We start from the raw sequence: 18,112 nt of genomic DNA on the forward strand, positions 1-18,112 counted from the left end.
CGGGATGCAACTGTTTCCTTTTTTAAAGCCACCAAAGAAGTCATCAGAAGAAAAGATTTGTGCTCATCTTTGCATGAACTTCTCATGCAAAAATAACTTTGACATTAGGAAGAATTTTGCCTAAAAAGCATCTTATTATATAAATATTTATTACCAGGTTTTATCTCTTTCACTGAAGCTTTAGTGACTCTTGCTCCTTGGCTGAAGACACTAGAGTAAGTAGGCCATTAGTCAGACTGAAATTGTAATTCCTGCTTTCCTGTACAGTGAATTCAAGGGAAAAGGCAATTTGCCTTCCAACCCTACTCTGCTGTAGCAAGTAGTACTGATACAACACCTCAGAGATGCAATTTGTGACTTAAAGTGTACCCAAGTCCACTTGAATGCTGATGAGAGACAGTCCTTGCTTTCCCTGACCACCAGCTGATACCCTTCTATGCGTGGTGTCTTGAAGTGTAGGTTGGCCCTCACCCAGCCCTCTTCCTGAGTGGGCACATCAGAGAGGCATCCCAGCAGCATGGGAAGCTCCCTTAATGCAGACAAACCCTCTGCCAGCCAGCCCCCCTGAAAGGGAGGACAAACAAAGGGCATGGCCAAGTGCAGCACATTTGCCCAGAGCCAGCTGGTAATTAAAACCTGATCCAAGGAAAGAGAAAAAAAAAAAAAAGCCAGGAAAAATAAACTGTTTGTTTGTCCAAGAACCATGGGTAGAATAGGGTGGAGGTGCTCAAAGAGGCATAGTTAAGGATGATAATATTTGTCTCTCTTCCTTAGAAAGCTATGGAAAGGCTAGTGCAAATCCCACCCTCCCCATCTCTGACCCCCACCACCTCAGGGAGGCTATGCAGTTGGTGGGAGGTGGACTCACTTCACAGAAGCAGGGAGAACAGGGGAAAGACTTTTGACCATGATCTGGTCATGAGATTCCCTGGAATTGTAGCAGAGACTACCTGATTCCTGGCAAATCGCAGACACAGGTAATTGCAGTTTGTAAAGGAAGGCCTCTTCTATAACTGCACATTTTGAAAGGGAAAAAGATATTCAGAGGACTGTAGTTTGAATTCTGGATAACAACTCCATTTTTGGTCTGCTAGCAATGATTCCTGGTCTGCTAGTAATGAAAGGCTGCTTGGTTTTATGGTGCACCTTAAGTTCTCCCTGATTGACATGGGAAAAACTGTTCAAAGCCTAGTATGCCAGAATGGATGACATTATTTTTCTGAACCTAGTTGCAGGGTATTCTCTTGGGACAGGTGGCATAGCATCTGACTCATCTGCTGGTAAGGAGTGCTGCTAAGTGACCACAAGTTAAATAAACTTGAATTCCTCAGTCATGACTGAGGGATAATGAGGAAAGTTCCCTCCTGCTCTGCAAGTAGCTTCTGCAGGTGTTGGACATCTGGAACTCCTTCAGCTCCCAAGATCTATTAACCACAGACAAAAGAACAGATTGAGTAGATTATTGGTTTATTGGATAGTACAAAAAATCCAGAGACCTTTCTGATGAACAAACACCGTAAGTGCTAGCTACAATCATTGTTCCCATGTTAAATGGCTTTTCTCTAGTAGTTACCACAAAGGCTTTGGTTTTTCATGAAAAGTACATAAGCTGAACAAGTTACCTGGTGAGGACAGTCCACATAAAACACACAAATAACTTCTCAGGCATGTGAGTCATTTATTTTATCATATGTCAGGAAAACAGAATGCATGTATAAAGCCACATAATTCTGTAAAGATAACTTGTGCTGAAATTCAACAAAGCATGTTATTTTTAGTAGTTGCAGATCATAAGTGGACATTTTACAGAGAAACCTACAAAAGTTGGTTGTACTTTCTGGTAGTAATTACCTCCCACAAATATGACTCACTTCTGCAGTTTAAATGCAATGGTTTAGTGTCCCAAAATCAACAGTTTTATAAATAAATCTCTGAATCACAGACTGAATGCCTGAAGTGTTTAAATATTTCTTACTGGCCTGGGAAGTAGCTTGCATTTAAGGCTTTTACTTCATAACAAATTCCCAGTGAGCAGTACTGATCCTAAAAGGGAGTAAAGACAGACCAAATAGGAAGGCTGTGGTGAGCTCTGCAGCATGATAGCACAAACTAAGTTTTCCCAGCCTTTAGTACTTCTGCTAACATGAAGTGGGATTGCCAAGCTAGGTGTGAAAAGAACCCAGGATGGAATCAATTTTCCTGTTTCACAGCATTCTCTTCTATGGAAAGTGTACCTGGAGCTGAGATCGCCTTGTGGCGTGGCTTTCCAAGCAGAATTGGGGAGGATCGTTTCAGGTCTCCCGGGAAGCAGTGCAGATCACCTCTGTAAAGAAATCCCAGCTATCACAATGAAGAATTATAATAAAAGAAGCAGCCTCTTCTCCAAAAGCCAACTCACTACAAGGCTAAAGAAGAAAATAATTTCACCTTCAGATCATCGGATTTTATATCATGAAAATTACAGTTTTAAATTTTTTTAAATGATGTAAGGTTTTTCGCCTGTTCGAGTGTAGGTGAATGCATTCAGGTTTGCTTCCTGACATTTAGCACAGAAGCGTTCCTGCAGGAGGGCTATATGCTGCGCAGGAGGGCTGTACACTGCCATCATGGTGTGAGAACAGTCCCACTGGGAATCTCTTACACGGTCGAGGGAGCGGAGCTGCATCAGGCATCCTCCATCCCAACCGCTGCTGTTCAAAATCAGGTTTTAGCTCTTTCTGGGTTCTCTTCCTGCTCTGCAGCTGTTCTCGCAGCCGGTCTGTCTGCCTGGAGCTGGCAGGACGTGGGGAAATACATCGGCTCGGTGGCCGCCAAGGGCCGGCTCCTGCCAGGGAGCCAGGACTGCTGCCGGAGGTCGCCGAGCCTCCCAGGCATGGAGGGCCAGCTCCTGGCACTGCTCCTCTCACCCCCGGCTGACCCACCGCTCACAGCCTGAGCGGCGGTGGAAGGGTCTGGCTCATGCTGGAAGTCCAACCCATGGCAGGGCTGCACCAGAGAAGTGTCATCTCTGGCTCGGGCAGGAAGTTTGCTGTCAGAGCCACGCTGCCGCAGCCATGCTGGCAGCCTGGCCTCCATTAGAAGCAGCATACAGATGATTGGAAAGGGAAAAAAAAAAAAAAAAGAAAAAAAAAGAGTAATCTTACCTGTAGAGCTTTACCCAAAGGAAAACAAACTCTCCCAGGAAAAGCATGAATTTTTGCTACGTCCTTGTGGGGATTCTTCTAGTTTTGCAGCACATTAAACTCACATTTTCCCCAGTCAGAAAGGAAAAAAAACCCCAAACCTCAATCACTCCCCTAGCTGATGTTGCTTTACCAGCATGGCTTTCTTGACTAGAGGTGACCTAAATGATACTAATCTGATCAGATATAAAAGCAGAAATATTTATACATGTACACATGTAAAAAAAAGTCCTGATCTACACATTGTTAAGTTTGCAATAAACCACCCAGAAGACAAGAAATGCAGATATGCACTTGAAACCTATAAACCTTCTATCTTCCTTTAATTACAAACTGTCAGTTAAAATCACTACTGAATGTGGGATTGCTGGTGAGAAGTTACGTATCGTATGTGACAGCACAGAACACGCAGTCCTTTTTATTTATATTTAATTAGAGAAAAAAATAAAAGACAAAAAGTAAAAGGCAAGAGAACAGAAAGCTAAAGAAATAGGAGCTGAATAAAAGAAAGAAGGAAAGGAGCAGGGACATTTTAGATGTCATCCTCTAGCAGTTAATCAAAGATTTCTAAAAAGTTCAAGCACAGACTCTGCAGCCTTATCTTGGTTTCAAAGTCTCGGTATGATCTACAGAACAGCCCACTTATGAGAAAATGCATTCACCTCTTGGCTGACTCATCCTCAGACATTTGCCTTTCTCCTTTATTTATATTTCAGCTACTATAAAATCTTTGCTGCTTCGTCAAACCCACTTTTGTGGGACACGCGGATCACTGCTGTTTCTGCTGCATGACCACACAGAGACCTGCTGTACCGGGCCCCTAAAGCAGCAAATCCTCCACCTGTGAGTTTTTAAAATATTTTATTGGGAACAGGATGGGGAAATTATATTCTCTCAGTTTACCTCCAGCAACTGGGAAGTCTGATAACTTTGTCAGGCTCAGTTATATCCATTTACATTTATTTTATCTAGAAATAGATGTTCCTCTGATATTACGCAGGCAAAGATTGGAAGAAAGCACATCATTACATATATTGTGAAGCTCCATTTTTGATGACTGTGCACAATATCATTTAATCAATTGCATAAAAACCCTACAATGATTCCCTGTGAGCTGCAGACTCTGTGTGCATTGCCAGCTACTGCAACACTTGCTTTCCACAAGCTACCAGCCCTGGTGCAGCGGGTAGGCACAGGATGTCTAAGATTATCTTAATCGATGCAACTCAGAACAAAAAAGCAAGGCCTCCTGATTCTCCTACTTAGAGTTTTACATTATTATTTTACATAAAATCCCAGTGCCTTGAAGAAAATGAATAGATAATAATGAGGATAAGGTGGCATCATCAATATAGCATTTTTTTTTCAGAGAGTCAGAAAGGGGGACTGAGGTAATAGAAATGAACTGGAACTGAAAAGCACAAAGTGTGAGATCAAGAGCTTCAACTAACAAGAACAAAATGGAAACAACAGAGGAGAGAGATAAATATGAAAGTGCTGGTTGATCACAGGATTACTGTAGCCTACGAGTCAGTGCGGTCCTGAGAAATGACAAACACGATCATAGGATGCAAAACATGATAATAGGATACAAAAAAGTGTTGGCAGATCATGGAGAGAATTCAGGCTCTTGTCCAAGGCATTGGTGACACCTCTCCTGAAATCTTTTTAATAACTGGGTTCCTCACATTCAGAAGACACAAAGTCAAATTGGGATAGGTGCAGAGTAAGGTTACAAGGTTAAGCAGTTTATTTTATGAGTAAACTACCTTATGAGACTAAAAAAACCTGCTAAATAAAGCCAGAGAGAAGATATTATTGCTCTCTTCAAATCTCTCCTATTGATGTTATTGATGCTAAAGGAAAAAAAGGACACAGATCTAGAAATACTGTAGGAATGAAACACATTTGCAGAACTAAATGGGTTTGAAAACCCACGCTGGCTTTTCTGAACAATGCTTGAGGGCTGTGCAGGCACACCAGCCTTCCCAGAGCCAAGTCAGAGATTTCTAACTGGGCACGGACAGGCCCTGTTAGCTGGGTCCAGAGACAAAGTGCACGGCAAAAAGAGCTGGCACATTACTGGTATTTGCTGTGCCCAAACTGCCTACCCTTTTCTGCCTTTTCCTACCCCTTAGTCAGTCTAACAAAGAGTCTGAAGCCATGGGGGTACTTTAATAGTCTACAAATGCTGCCCATTTACTGCTGAGTCCCTCTCCCACAGGGAAGCAGGTTTCTCTTACACAGCCCTGGGAAAGACTATTTATCCTCTCTTGCATCATGAGTCCTCGAGGAGGAGGTAAAGGGTGCCTAAAATATAAACACCCCAAGGCTTAGCCCTTCAGGGAACGGAGCTCAGATACAGCCTCCTCTGCTGCTTCTGCAGAGCATAGCTGCTCTGCCATCCCTTCCAGGAACCAGTGAGTCGTTAAAGGTCACGTTTCTCGTGAGGGACAGTGAGTTCCTGTGCAGGTTGTGCCCCAGGCATACCCGCAGCACAGCACCCTCTGTCCTCACCTGCTCTCACCTCCCTGCAGACAGGCCAGGCGTAAGCAGGTTCCTATTTTTGCTCTTGCTACAGAATGCCTGAAAAGGAAGAAAATTTTCTTCACACTGAAGAGAGATCTGAAAGAGAATAAACGCTGCCCGAGTCGACTGAGCTTGGTGACTCTCATGGTATGCTCCCTATATGTATTTAGACGCTTAATATAGATGCTCCAAGCCCTCCTCCTGGTATATCTGCCACTCCAATGCTCCACGTAGACGTTGGTATTCTGCTTGAGATCACAACCATGAAACGCTTCAAGTGGCAAGTGTGCTGTCCCAGCTCTGGTTGCAGCGACAGAGGGGACAGCTACGTAACCAACAGAGGCAGGAGGCTGGCACGTCACTGTGAGAATGCAATCCGAAGCCGTGAAGAAAATGGAGTCCGATTAATGCATCCACAGTGCAAAAACTGGACCGTGATTGTCCTTTGTTTCTCTTTTTGTGACTTTGCAATGTGGATTTGATTACAGCGGTCTGAACTCAGCAAATTTCCTCCCTGCGAACAGTGGAAAACATTGATGCTCTATTTACAAAGAATTTCTGGGAAGCCTGTTGCACATACGGATCAACAACTACTTCTTTGGATGTTTTTTATTTAATCAGGTTTTGAAAAGCATATGGAGAAAATTTCTGCTGTGGTGCATTTAACTTAGAAATGTGCTGTGCCTGGAGGAATAAGCTCTTAGGAGTTACAATGCTTTTGTATCTGGGTAAAGTGTGCTGGTGCAGGGATGTGTATTTGGGCTCTCATTTTATCATAACCTCTGGGGCTTGTGGCTGGACTGCACCTTTCTGGAGAGTTCAGCCTCTATGTAGGCAAGGCTCTGTGGAGAACTTGTGTTTTCTAGAATTTTTTTGCTTAAGGCCTTGAGTTTTATAACATTTTTTATGACGTTTGCTCTTTGGAACAATAACTACAATGTGTTCATTTTCCTTTTACTCCAAGCTCCAGCAATCACCCTAAAATGGCATTACATAACACAGCACATCTGGCCTGGAAAAGGACAGTGCAAATGTTCTATATTTGGATTGCGATCATTATTTTAACTTAGGTCTAGTGAGGGAATTTGAAGATAGAGAATGTCTCTAAAATTTGAAAAATTCTATTCTGTCCTTTTATGGTATTTATTTTAACTGACCTTCCTTTATTTCCAGATCACAGGAGAAGCCCTTCAGAGCTGACACACAGGAGCAATACAGAGTAAAACAAATATGTGTCTGGAGTCTGCAGAGACCCAATATATCCTGCACTCATAGTTAAATGAGTGGGAATTGCAGTCCTCGGACCCCACAGAATTTGGTTACACTTCAATTTCTGATTATTTGCTCCTTTCCAAATAGTTTCTGCATTTCCTAGTGTGCAGTGTGAAGCCTGTACACACAAAAAGCAGGTCACTGTTATTCAGACATCTTTTATTTCAAAATAACCCAGTATCTTTCTGATGCAATTCACTTTAAATAGTACATCCTCAAATTATTGTTTTAAAAGCTTCCTTAAAAGTTGTTAAGGGACTTTTCTGTTTCCCTATTGCAATTTACAGTGGTCTTTTCAGCAAGGAAGAAACTAATCAGGGTCCCAAATCTAAAGTCTTTACACAGGCAGTTAACCAAAAGAAAGTTAAACATACATGTTAAGTCTTTGCAGGAATTGGACTCAGCTAACCATAAAAGAGAAGTTATAAAATCTGACTATGCATCCAAAGCACAGAGCAAACCGAAAAAGTGAGACCATTTGATAACTTATCTCAATTTAATCAAGTTGCAAGCGCATGAAGTTCTCTGCCAGTACTGCGATTTCCAGGTGGGAGGCAAACCTTCAGGGTAATTCCAAACCGGTCTCACAAGTTATTTAGAAGTGTATATCCATTATTTATAGCTGAAGTATTTCTCTTTTAAATGTGAAACTCATGTCTGAAATTTTGATAGGCTTAAAAAGCATCATTCAGCCCGGTTAAAGAGCTTACATTCACAACACAGACTGAAAAATACAGCGCACTCACAACACGGCAGGTAAATACGAAGGACAAATGCATACATGCCAAGTGTAAGGCAACAGATCTCACACTGGGAAACAAGAGGGGGAACTGAAAGAGAAAAGACTGGGAAGTAGGCAGAAGAGGAAAGAAAACAAGAATAAGCACTCACAACCTGAGTCAACATTAACAAGAAAAGACTCCCTGAAGGGAAGAGGTCCCTTTCTCATGACTTCTCTGTTTATTGATTCAAATGGAAGAAGATAGGTACCACATTGTGGACCTGTTTTCTAATAGAAAACAAACTAAAAACTATAATTAAAACATCTGATTTAAAGAATGTATGAAAAGCAACCTTACTGTTTTGACTGTGACCTGTTTAGTCTGCTTTGAGCTTTTTAGAAGCTCAATATCAGAGGTTACGGAGCAGATGGAAAAAAATAATGCCAGCACATTTTTTCCCCTTAAGCTAAATAATAGGACATGCAGCAGGTAGATACCACATAAGTGGTAGACAAAACCTTGATTATCCTCTAGAACTTGTAAACACCATACACATTGCAAAAATCAGTATTATATCTTTAATCTGACAAAAAAAAAGACAAAAAACAAGCAAAACTTCCTAGATTATTTTGGGATGCAGCAATGTGTTAAACTTGCACATCAGAAAAGTCCCAGTACACATTGTTTATTCTTCTGTATCTTATATAGGAGGGATGCTTTCAGCACGCTGTAAGTCAGTTGCATATCCGATGTCATTAACTTTAACATAGTCTTCAAGAAGATTTGAAGCTCTGCAATGACCCTGGTCATGCTCACAGCTTGCAGCAATCACGACTAAGTTGCCTACATACTCCCACCGGATTTTCTGGGTCCAAGGAAGCCACAAGAACATATGCATTTGCACTGATCCCACGCTTAAGCTCACCACAGGAAAAGCTGCTCAGGCTTGCTCTAAGCCTGCAGTTAAAGGGAAGAAGACAGATAACCTCTAGGGCCTGACCCAGTGTCCACCACCATCTCGGGGAGTCTTGGCCATGATGGCATTAGCCCGTCAGTCAGGCCCCTTGGCGTTCAGTGTACTGTACACCCAGCTCAAAGAGCTGTTTCCAAACCAGAAGCAAAATGTCTCATTTAAACCTGTTGGTTTGTGAACTTACCTCCAAATACTCCCATGGGAAAACACTGAAGTGTCAAACCCCAGTATCTTAAATTATTGACACACAGAGTAACCTGCGAAGGAAAATAAACACATTGGCTCTCTTATCATGAAAACAAAAGATTGGCACTGCTTCTGTAAACGATAGTAAGGCCATTTTTTTTGCCACTAGTAACGCAGGTTCTATATCTTTTTATTTTTTAGAAAATTTTATTGATGACAAAAAAACTAATAGGGGGAGGATACATGGACAATGAAGGGCAGAAGGGATTTTTACTTCGGTAGAGCACTGAGGAAACTTCAGAACCAGAGGCTCTGACTATGGCACATCAATAATATCCCTGTTTGGTAGCAACGGGCTGGATGTTAAAACTGGACTTAATGAATAAAGGAGATAAGATGTAGAGCTATATATAGATAATGTCGATTGATCTCCACTGACCAAGATTCCAGAACTATGTAATCTTTACACATCATAGATATTTTTATTGATATAGTTAAAAATGTCAGTACCCAAAGAGCATTTGGTAATGCCTTCTAGAAAAACACCTAGGAAGAAGTCCGTGAGTCAGAGGGTCATATTTTTGTTTTTACAGTGATGTTAAAGACAAAATTCATTTATAAGAGTGAGAATAAAGTCTACACTTCTGAAATGTTGTCTATATTAGGGAATTTTACTGGTAAAACAGGAAAGAAAAATAACTTTATACATTCCACCAGCTAAGCCCCACTAAAGTTAAAAATGATGGGAGGTTAAATATGTACATATCTCTGCTGCCTTTCAGCATTTTTACTGATGGATCAATCAAGCATTCCTCAGTGAGCTAATTCTGTCCCTGCTTTGGAGCATGCTCGGAGTAGATGATGGATTTTTTTTGTACATACATGTGCTAAATTTGAACAAATTTCTACTGCCTATGTATCAGCTGAGATTTTCCACAGAAAGCAGAAAAGACATCCCAACAAGAGGGTGACTTCTTTGCCAACTTTTAAGTAAGTTTAGAGTTCTCTATATGGTCAAAACAATGGTTTTTTGCTTAATTGCTTTATAGATACTGATGAACAATTTGCTGAACTTCTCACTATTTCTCTACCACATCCCTCTCAAGAAAAAGTCAGATTGCAAGAGATATCCTGAAAAGGAAACTCCTGCCTAATCAGTTAAAATTGAAACCAATCAACAGCTGAAATTATAGCCAGCTAAAACCTGCCTCTAATAATGGAAATGTCAGACATCCTTAATTATAGGTCACCACCAGTTCTGCCTACAACAGAATAATTTTATTTTCATCCATAGAAATGAATGGAGTTTAGGGGGAAAAAGAAATCCACCTATTAAATCCAAAATCCAGGCTTCTCCTTCACTACTGCTCTGCTTCAGGCCAGCCGAGCAGCTACAGAATTCTCACCCCGCTTGTTTGCTGTGGTTACACAGTCCTGTGTTATTTCCACTATCTCACACACAGAGCCAGAAGAACTTGGAAGATGAAAAGACTTTTGCTTTCAAATATTTTCCTTTTAAAAGCAGAAAACTAAGTGTAATTCTATTAATGCATTATTATTTTGGAGGGACTGCTGAAGTCAGGAAATTCCAAGTCAATGCTATATTATATTCATTGTGCAGATGTACCACTTTCTATTCCTCTTTTCCTTGTTAAATATAACCTGTTGTGGTGTATTTTTTATTACGGAATGTGCAGTGGGACGGTTTCTGCAGCAGTACTGGTCTCACCACCCAGGGGAGATTAGTTACATCTGAAAGTGGATGGACAAAAATGAAGTGTAAAAAATGGCTGAAAGCAAGGCAGTTTGTGCCAAAAAATGAAGATCATACTCCATTGCACCTTCACTTCGACAGATTCAAGACACTGCTCATTTTCAGAGGATTTTCTGGGAGGTCTCCCTGATGTCCCACTACAGGTAGTTTTGTTATTTTTTTGTAACACTGTGTATCAAAAATTCGTACTCAAAATTCTGGGGATGATTACTGGTTCAAATATCAAAAATTCTTTTGTTCTTTATCTGTGCTTCACTGTTTTGGAGCACTTCATTCTAAAACTCTTAGGGATATAAAGTAAGGGTATTTAAAATGAGAGACAAAACAAAACACGAAAAGAAAAAAAACCGCAAAGAAAACCCCGTCCAAACCCCCCCCAAAAACAACACCAAACAAAACCCAACCCAAGAGTTGTCAAGCTACTGCCACTGACTTAAAGCCCAGCCTTTCCTTCCCAGACATAGGTCATCATCCTGCCTCGAGGCTCTTCCTAATTGAGGATCCTTAATTGCCGGCTGATGCTTTAGGGTCTTCCATCCGGATCTCGCTGCTTTGTTCTGCTGAGCAGGGCGCTAATGGGCGCTTTCCCCGAGCTGCAGGGAGGGGTGGCAGAGGGATGTCCCTGTGCGCTGCAGGGAGCCCGGAGCAGAGCCAGGCAGGGAGCATCAGGCAGGGCTGACCTAAACCCCTCCGTGCCCTGATCCGCTCTAGAAGCTGTTGGCTGCTAAATGCAAACCAGAAGAGTTTGCAGAAACCTCTGGTTTACGGCTCCTCTAACCAAGCAGGAATTAAACACTACAAGGCCATTTCTTTGCTCGCCATTTCAAGCCTGGTTTTAGCCAGCACTTTGCCAAGAAAGTTCTTCTGCTGGACTTTCTGCCCAAAGCACAATTTTACTTCTCCTCTTGTTGCTTCTCTCTGTCTTTTCATCAGCAGCATTGCAGGCTGCATGCCACTGACACCCACTTCCACACATCCCTCCTTCCATCTGTACGGCCAACCCCAGACAATATTGCCTACCGTTAAGTTAGCGGCAACGGATTTATTTTAACTGTGTCACTGCAAGATAGGATCGTAACCGCTTTTTACTGCCCTTAGATGAATGAAGGGCAACTACAGGCTGATTACTCTCAACAATTTGCATTGAAACACTTTCATAATGATATAAATTGCTACAAAATACTAAATACACTAAAAAAATAATCACATGCCATGTACATCAATTTAAGCAAGGAGAAATGGACACTAAGCACCAGCAGCTGTGTGTACAAAAGATACAGCACCGATGGTGGCAGATCTTAGAGTAATGCCCACTACAGACAGCTCTTTAGGGACTTGCTACTGATCAATGGGTCATCCCAAAAATCCTTCTCCAATAGGAGTCCTGCGGATGAAAAATCCATGGGCCCTGATGGGATGCACCCGCGGGTGCTGAGGGAGCTGGCGGAAGTCATTGCTAGGCCACTCTCCATCATCTTTGCTAAGTCATGGGCAACGGGAGAGGTGCCTGAGGACTGGAGGAAAGCGAGTGTCACTCCAGTCTTCAAAAAGGGCAAGAAGGAGGACCCGGGTAACTATAGACCGGTCAGCCTCACCTCCATCCCCGGAAAGGTGATGGAACAACTTGTCCTTGGTGCTGTCTCTAGGCACATCAAGGATAGGGGGATCATTAGGGGCACTCAGCATGGCTTCACCAAGGGGTGAACCAACTTGATAGCCTTTTATGAGGATGTTACCCGGTGGACAGATGATGGTAAAGCTGTGGATGTGGTCTATCTCGATTTCAGTAAAGTGTTTGACACGGTCTCCCATAGCATCCTCGCAGCTAAGCTGGGGAAGTGTGGTCTGGAGGATCGGGTAGTGAGGTGGATTGTGAAGTGGCTGAAGGAAAGAAGCCAGAGAGTGGTGGTCAATGGGACAGAGTCCAGTTGGAGGTCTGTGTCTAGCGGAGTCTCGCAAGGGTCGGTACTGGGACCAGTTCTATTCAATATATTCATTAATGACTTGGATGAGGGATTAGAGTGCGCTGTCAGCAAGTTCGCTGATGACACAAAACTGGGAGGAGTGGCTGACACAACGGAAGGCTGCGCAGCCATTCAGAGGGACCTGGTCAGGCTGGAGAGTTGGGCGGGGAGAAATTTAATGAAATATAACAAGGGCAAGTGTAGAGTCCTGCATCTGGGCAAGAACAACCCCATGTACCAGTACAAGTTGGGGGCAGACCTGTTGGAGACCAGCGTAGGGGAAAGGGACCTGGGGGTCCTAGTGGACAACAGGATGACCATGAGCCAGCAGTGTGCCCTTGTGGCCAAGAAGGCCAATGGCATCCTGGGGTGTATTAGAAGGGGTGTGGTTAGTAGGTCAAGAGAGGTTCTCCTCCCCCTCTACTCTGCCCTGGTGAGGCCGCATCTGGAGTATTGTGTCCAGTTCTGGGCCCCTCAGTTCAAGAAGGACAGGGAACTGCTAGAGAGAGTCCAGCGCAGAGCCACGAAGATGATTAAGGGAGTGGAACATCTCCCTTATGAGGAGAGGCTGAGGGAGCTGGGTCTCTTTAGCTTGGAGAAGAGGAGACTGAGGGGTGACCTCATTAATGTTTATAAATATGTAAAGGGCAAGTGTCATGAGGATGGAGCCAGGCTCTTCTCAGTGACATCCCTTGACAGGACAAGGGCAATGGGTGCAAGCTGGAACACAGGAGGTTCCACTTAAATATGAGGAAAAACTTCTTTACGGTGAGGGTGACCGAACATTGGAACAGGCTGCCCAGAGAGGTTGTGGAGTCTCCTTCTCTGGAGACATTCAAAACCCGCCTGGACGCGTTCCTGTGTGACATGGTCTAGGCAATCCTGCCCTGGCAGGGGGATTGGACTAGATGATCTTTCGAGGTCCCTTCCAATCCCTAACATTCTGTGATTCTGTGATTCTGTGAAATCAACAGGGGTGAAGCTGGGTATGGCCTGCATTGCAGTTCTCGGGTGCTGTGGGTCATGGGTCTCTCCTTGTATTTTTCCTGGTTATTCAAAAGAAGAGGCTATGAAAGCACTCCAGCCCTCCTGTTTCCTTCCATAACTTCCTCAGATTCTCAGCTGTAATTAGGACTCCCAAAGCAGAATTTGTATTCACTTAACGCTGACTCGACTCAGCAGAATGTGGTGAGACACTAGCCAAAAATCTCCTTGTATTCCTCTCAAAGAGTGCTGCTTTCTGGGGAACAGCCTTCTCTGTCTCTTCTTTAAGTGCCTTCTGTAGATCCCCACTCTGGGAACATTTGGATAAGCAGCACTGTCAGGTGAGGAGGGAACAGGCTCCGAGTGACAGATGTGGTGCCAGCAAGCAAAGTGGCTGACAACTGGTCAGATGGACTCTGTTTAGGAAACACGTGGTTAGAGCTTGACAGAGCAGCACCAAAAATTTCATAATGGAAAATGATAACAAGGAGATTACCTTCAGCCTTGTGGAATGTGATCTAATCCCTGATGGGACATGCACGGTGACAAACCTGACACCGTCTTCGACATATATCTTAACCACTAAGATGTCTTAACATATATCGTAATCAACATTATCTTAATCTTTGTGTGTTTTTTTATTATAATTATATTTAACTATGCCATTATTACTATTAAATGACTGCTCCTTATTATTTTCTGCATAACACTAAGCCAGTAATTTCTTAAACTCTTTGAGTCTCTTGAGACAGGAAGGTTATACTCACTTAGCATCTAACAGAGGAGTTTAGCTTTCATCTGATCCTGCTTTGCATCTTGCTTCAATATGTTCTGATTAAATATGGCAAGCTGAAATATTCTTTCTAATACTGGAATGATGTTTTTCTTATAAAAGGATCCCAGATGGTCAGACAACAGAAGAGAGGTCTCTTACACTGAAATGAATAATAACTTAAAAATCGGAGATTACTAGTTCCTAAAATCAAATGGCGTCTTCTAATGGGAAAGATACAAAAATGACTGCTACATCATCGTCCTGAAACTTATATTCTCAGGCTCCAGATCAACATCCTGATATTAATCCATCCCTATGTTTCTTTTTTGAGATCCTATCTGTAACTAGAAGGTAGGAAGGGCTCTACGTAGTCTGGTGATGGACTGCAGTCCAAGGAGCACTGGATCGTCTTTAGGAAGCATGCACCTTCCCAGGACTTCAGGAAGTGGTGGATCTCTGTAATGAAACAGCATGTTTACCTTTCATAAATTACCTAGGAAAATACAGGGAAAGCCATATGGCATCTCCTAAAATTAGATATCACTTAACATAGTACCTAATTGTAAGGCCACAGAGCCTACATCTGCTGGAACTGCACGTAGCATGAAATGTCAAATGCAGATTTAGATTCAAGTAGGACTGCAAAAGGGAAATGAAGTGTCTCTGACATTCTTTTAATTGAGGAAGAAAGAGCTTCCTGATGAGTTTGTTGAGATTCTGATGGGGAAGAGCAAAAGGTTTGGAGAAATCTGAATTTTTTCCCAGCAGAAAAGTGGAATAAAAAGTACTTGGAGCTTTTCTGTTACCTACTCCCCCATACTGCTCCCCTGCAGAGATGCAGAGATGTATACACCTAGCTGGTAGTTATCATTATAGTAGATGCTGCTGGAACAAAAAAGTCCAAATGAATCCTCAAACATTCTTCTTGGTTAAGGAATTTACCATGTTGTGATTTTGGCTAGTTTCTCAAAGCACTTGGGAAGGAAACTCTGATAAATGAAACGTGTCTGACATGATGTATGACCTTCCATATATTGCATGTCATATAAGTCAAAATCAAACGTAAGTATCTGCCTAGAACTGTCTTCCATGGAAATTCCAAGATCGTCTTCAGAGTGGGGTTTGCATAACCTGAATGATTAGGAATTGGGAACTATTTTGAACAAGGAGGAAAGATATAATACATTGCCGAGTAACACATCTTCTCAACGCACAGGAAAAGATGGGGTAATGTAGTTAACATAATATGGGATAAAAATTAAAACACTATGACTGAAAAGGGAAGCATTAATATTTCCATTCTGTAATGTTGCCATCCATGCTGGATATAGCTGGAACAGCTGAAAACAACATTGATCATACAACTGGAAATGGTAACCTCTTCAGCCACTTCAAAGAATAATTAGAGAAAGACTGAGTCTGCAGCTGCTGGTCCAGCGTAGTACTTTTCATTTGAACTACTGCTGTTTCAGTTTGCTAATACACAGGGATTTGAATGGCAGCCTCAGCTATGGTGGTAGTAATCTCTTGGAGACGGATGGGGCAGGCAGATGTGGGTATAACCAAGGGATCACGAATGTAGGCCAAGCCCATGACTTTGTGACCTTCATAATCTTTAAAAATAGCTTTATGCATGTGTGTGTGTTATACAAACAGATGCAATGTAACAACAGACACCACAAATGTTATCTAAAATTGCTGTGCGTGTTTTTTGATATTCTGAAAGGTAAGAAAAACTAGTGAAGAAAGGCACCCTGAGCTCTCATGCAGTAGGACATGAGAGACAGCATTGAGTAGCAAGCAAGAAAAAGAACACACAGATGAATTTACACAAAATATTTCCATTGCAGTTCAGCCATGGATTTTGCACTGGCACATTTGGTGACCCCTGGCTGGCTGGATACTCTGTCTAGTATTTTCTTCTATGCATGAAGAACAGCCTGTTTGCTGAATTTGGCATTTCAGTCTAGGTGGTCAGAGCAATGGACAGGTCGGTCTGTTTGCTTTTTCTTAATTCAGCCTTGCCCAAGTCAACAGAACAGGTTAGCCATCACTATACCACAAGAAAGAGGCTGGGAAGACAGCACGAAAACCATGTGCTTAGGATTTGTATCAGTATGCATCCATTTGAGGAGAATGGACACCCAAGCAATGCATATGTCCTTAAAATGCTGTTTCAGAGGCTGTAGAACTAATGTAGTGCATTACTATTAAAGAGAAAATGTGACTGTGATTTAGTCTGACTCAGATTAAGACTAGACTGTAGTTAAAATGTCTCAAAATAATAGACTCTGAAAAATAGTTGTGCGTAAATTGCTTTTCATAGGGGAAATTAACAGTAGTTGCAAACATAATTTTTCAGACCTTCTGGAATAAACATTTAAGCAAGCAACAATGTTAAGATAAAAATGTAACAGAAGCTATAAATACTATTGTATGTATAAATGCTATTGTAGTGAGGAGCTTTTCCATTTTGCAAATTAATCTTATACCTAAAACTAGCAATGAATCCCATGAAGTTCTTGATGTTATTTAGAATAAAGGTCATGGCATCAAAGTACTATTATTAATAACAATTAAGCAAATTTCCTCTGCCCTGTTCCTCAAGATGCTGCAATGATGAATCCAAATACCAGCACGCCTGGCTGCAGGAACAAACTTTGAGCTTTAGGTTTTGAGAATTAGGTTTCCACAGTTATCCTGTCTATGCTAAGACTCCCTAAATGTTTTATAAACATTTGACTGGATTACAAATATATTAAAAAAAGACATCTTTTTCATAGCACAACAAATGTTTTTGTTGCCTTTGGTGTTGTATGATGTATGGTACATTATGTGAAAATCCACAGAGCTGGTATGGCCTTATCAGGGAATGGTGTCTGAAGATACTCAGCAAAAAAGACACCAGCTGCAGGTGAGGCAACAAATTCTAGGCCTTTTCACCCTACAAAACTGGGAGAAAAAGTTAGAGCAGAGAGATGAAGTCATCTCCATAAACTCCAACAACCTCGTGTCAGGAAAACACATCTCACTGACTGGACTGATATCAAGAGTAAGAGATGGGGTGGGATTCATCTCACTTCTTTAGGTGTCTGTGAGGTTTACTAGGCTCTCCTGACTAGATCCCCACTAGCTACAGAGGCAGTCTGGAGGGACTAGCCCAGAAGTAAAACTCTACATAAGGCAGCTAAGTCCCACGCATGATCACCTACTACGGTTACTAAACATGAATTAGTCATCGCCTGCAAGAAATCAGCTGCTTCAATGAGTGCCTACCAACAGCTACTGAAATAGGTAATGAGTCTTTTAAATAGAAATAAAATTATCTAAAACACATAAAATTTTAATTTTATTACTCCAGGTAGCTTTTGTATTTGCAAAACAGCGGTCAGACAAGATCCTGCAGGCATCTAAATCCAAAGGTCTCCATCACGGCTTTCAGCTTCTGGCTAATCCTAGTTACTCAGGATTTTTCAGTTAAATTCTCCGTGCATGTGAAGATCTGCTTCTGGTCATCCCTATAGCTGCCTAGCTCTTCACTCTACCTAACCACCTGCAGATCTTCAAGCTTATGTTTTCTCTACCTGGCTGCTCTGCAGAAACTGATTTGGGCCATTCAGAACATGCCCTGCGTGTATGAAAATTTGGGTGTAATCCATCTTTAATATGAAGGCCCAGTAGTCACTGAGTTCCACCCAGATATTAAAAACCAAGGTTCGATTTTATCCTCTCCTCAAATAAATCTGAATCA

The sequence above is a fragment of the Nyctibius grandis genome, chromosome 7 (assembly GCF_013368605.1).
Source record: "Nyctibius grandis isolate bNycGra1 chromosome 7, bNycGra1.pri, whole genome shotgun sequence".
Classification (NCBI taxonomy): domain Eukaryota; kingdom Metazoa; phylum Chordata; class Aves; order Nyctibiiformes; family Nyctibiidae; genus Nyctibius; species Nyctibius grandis.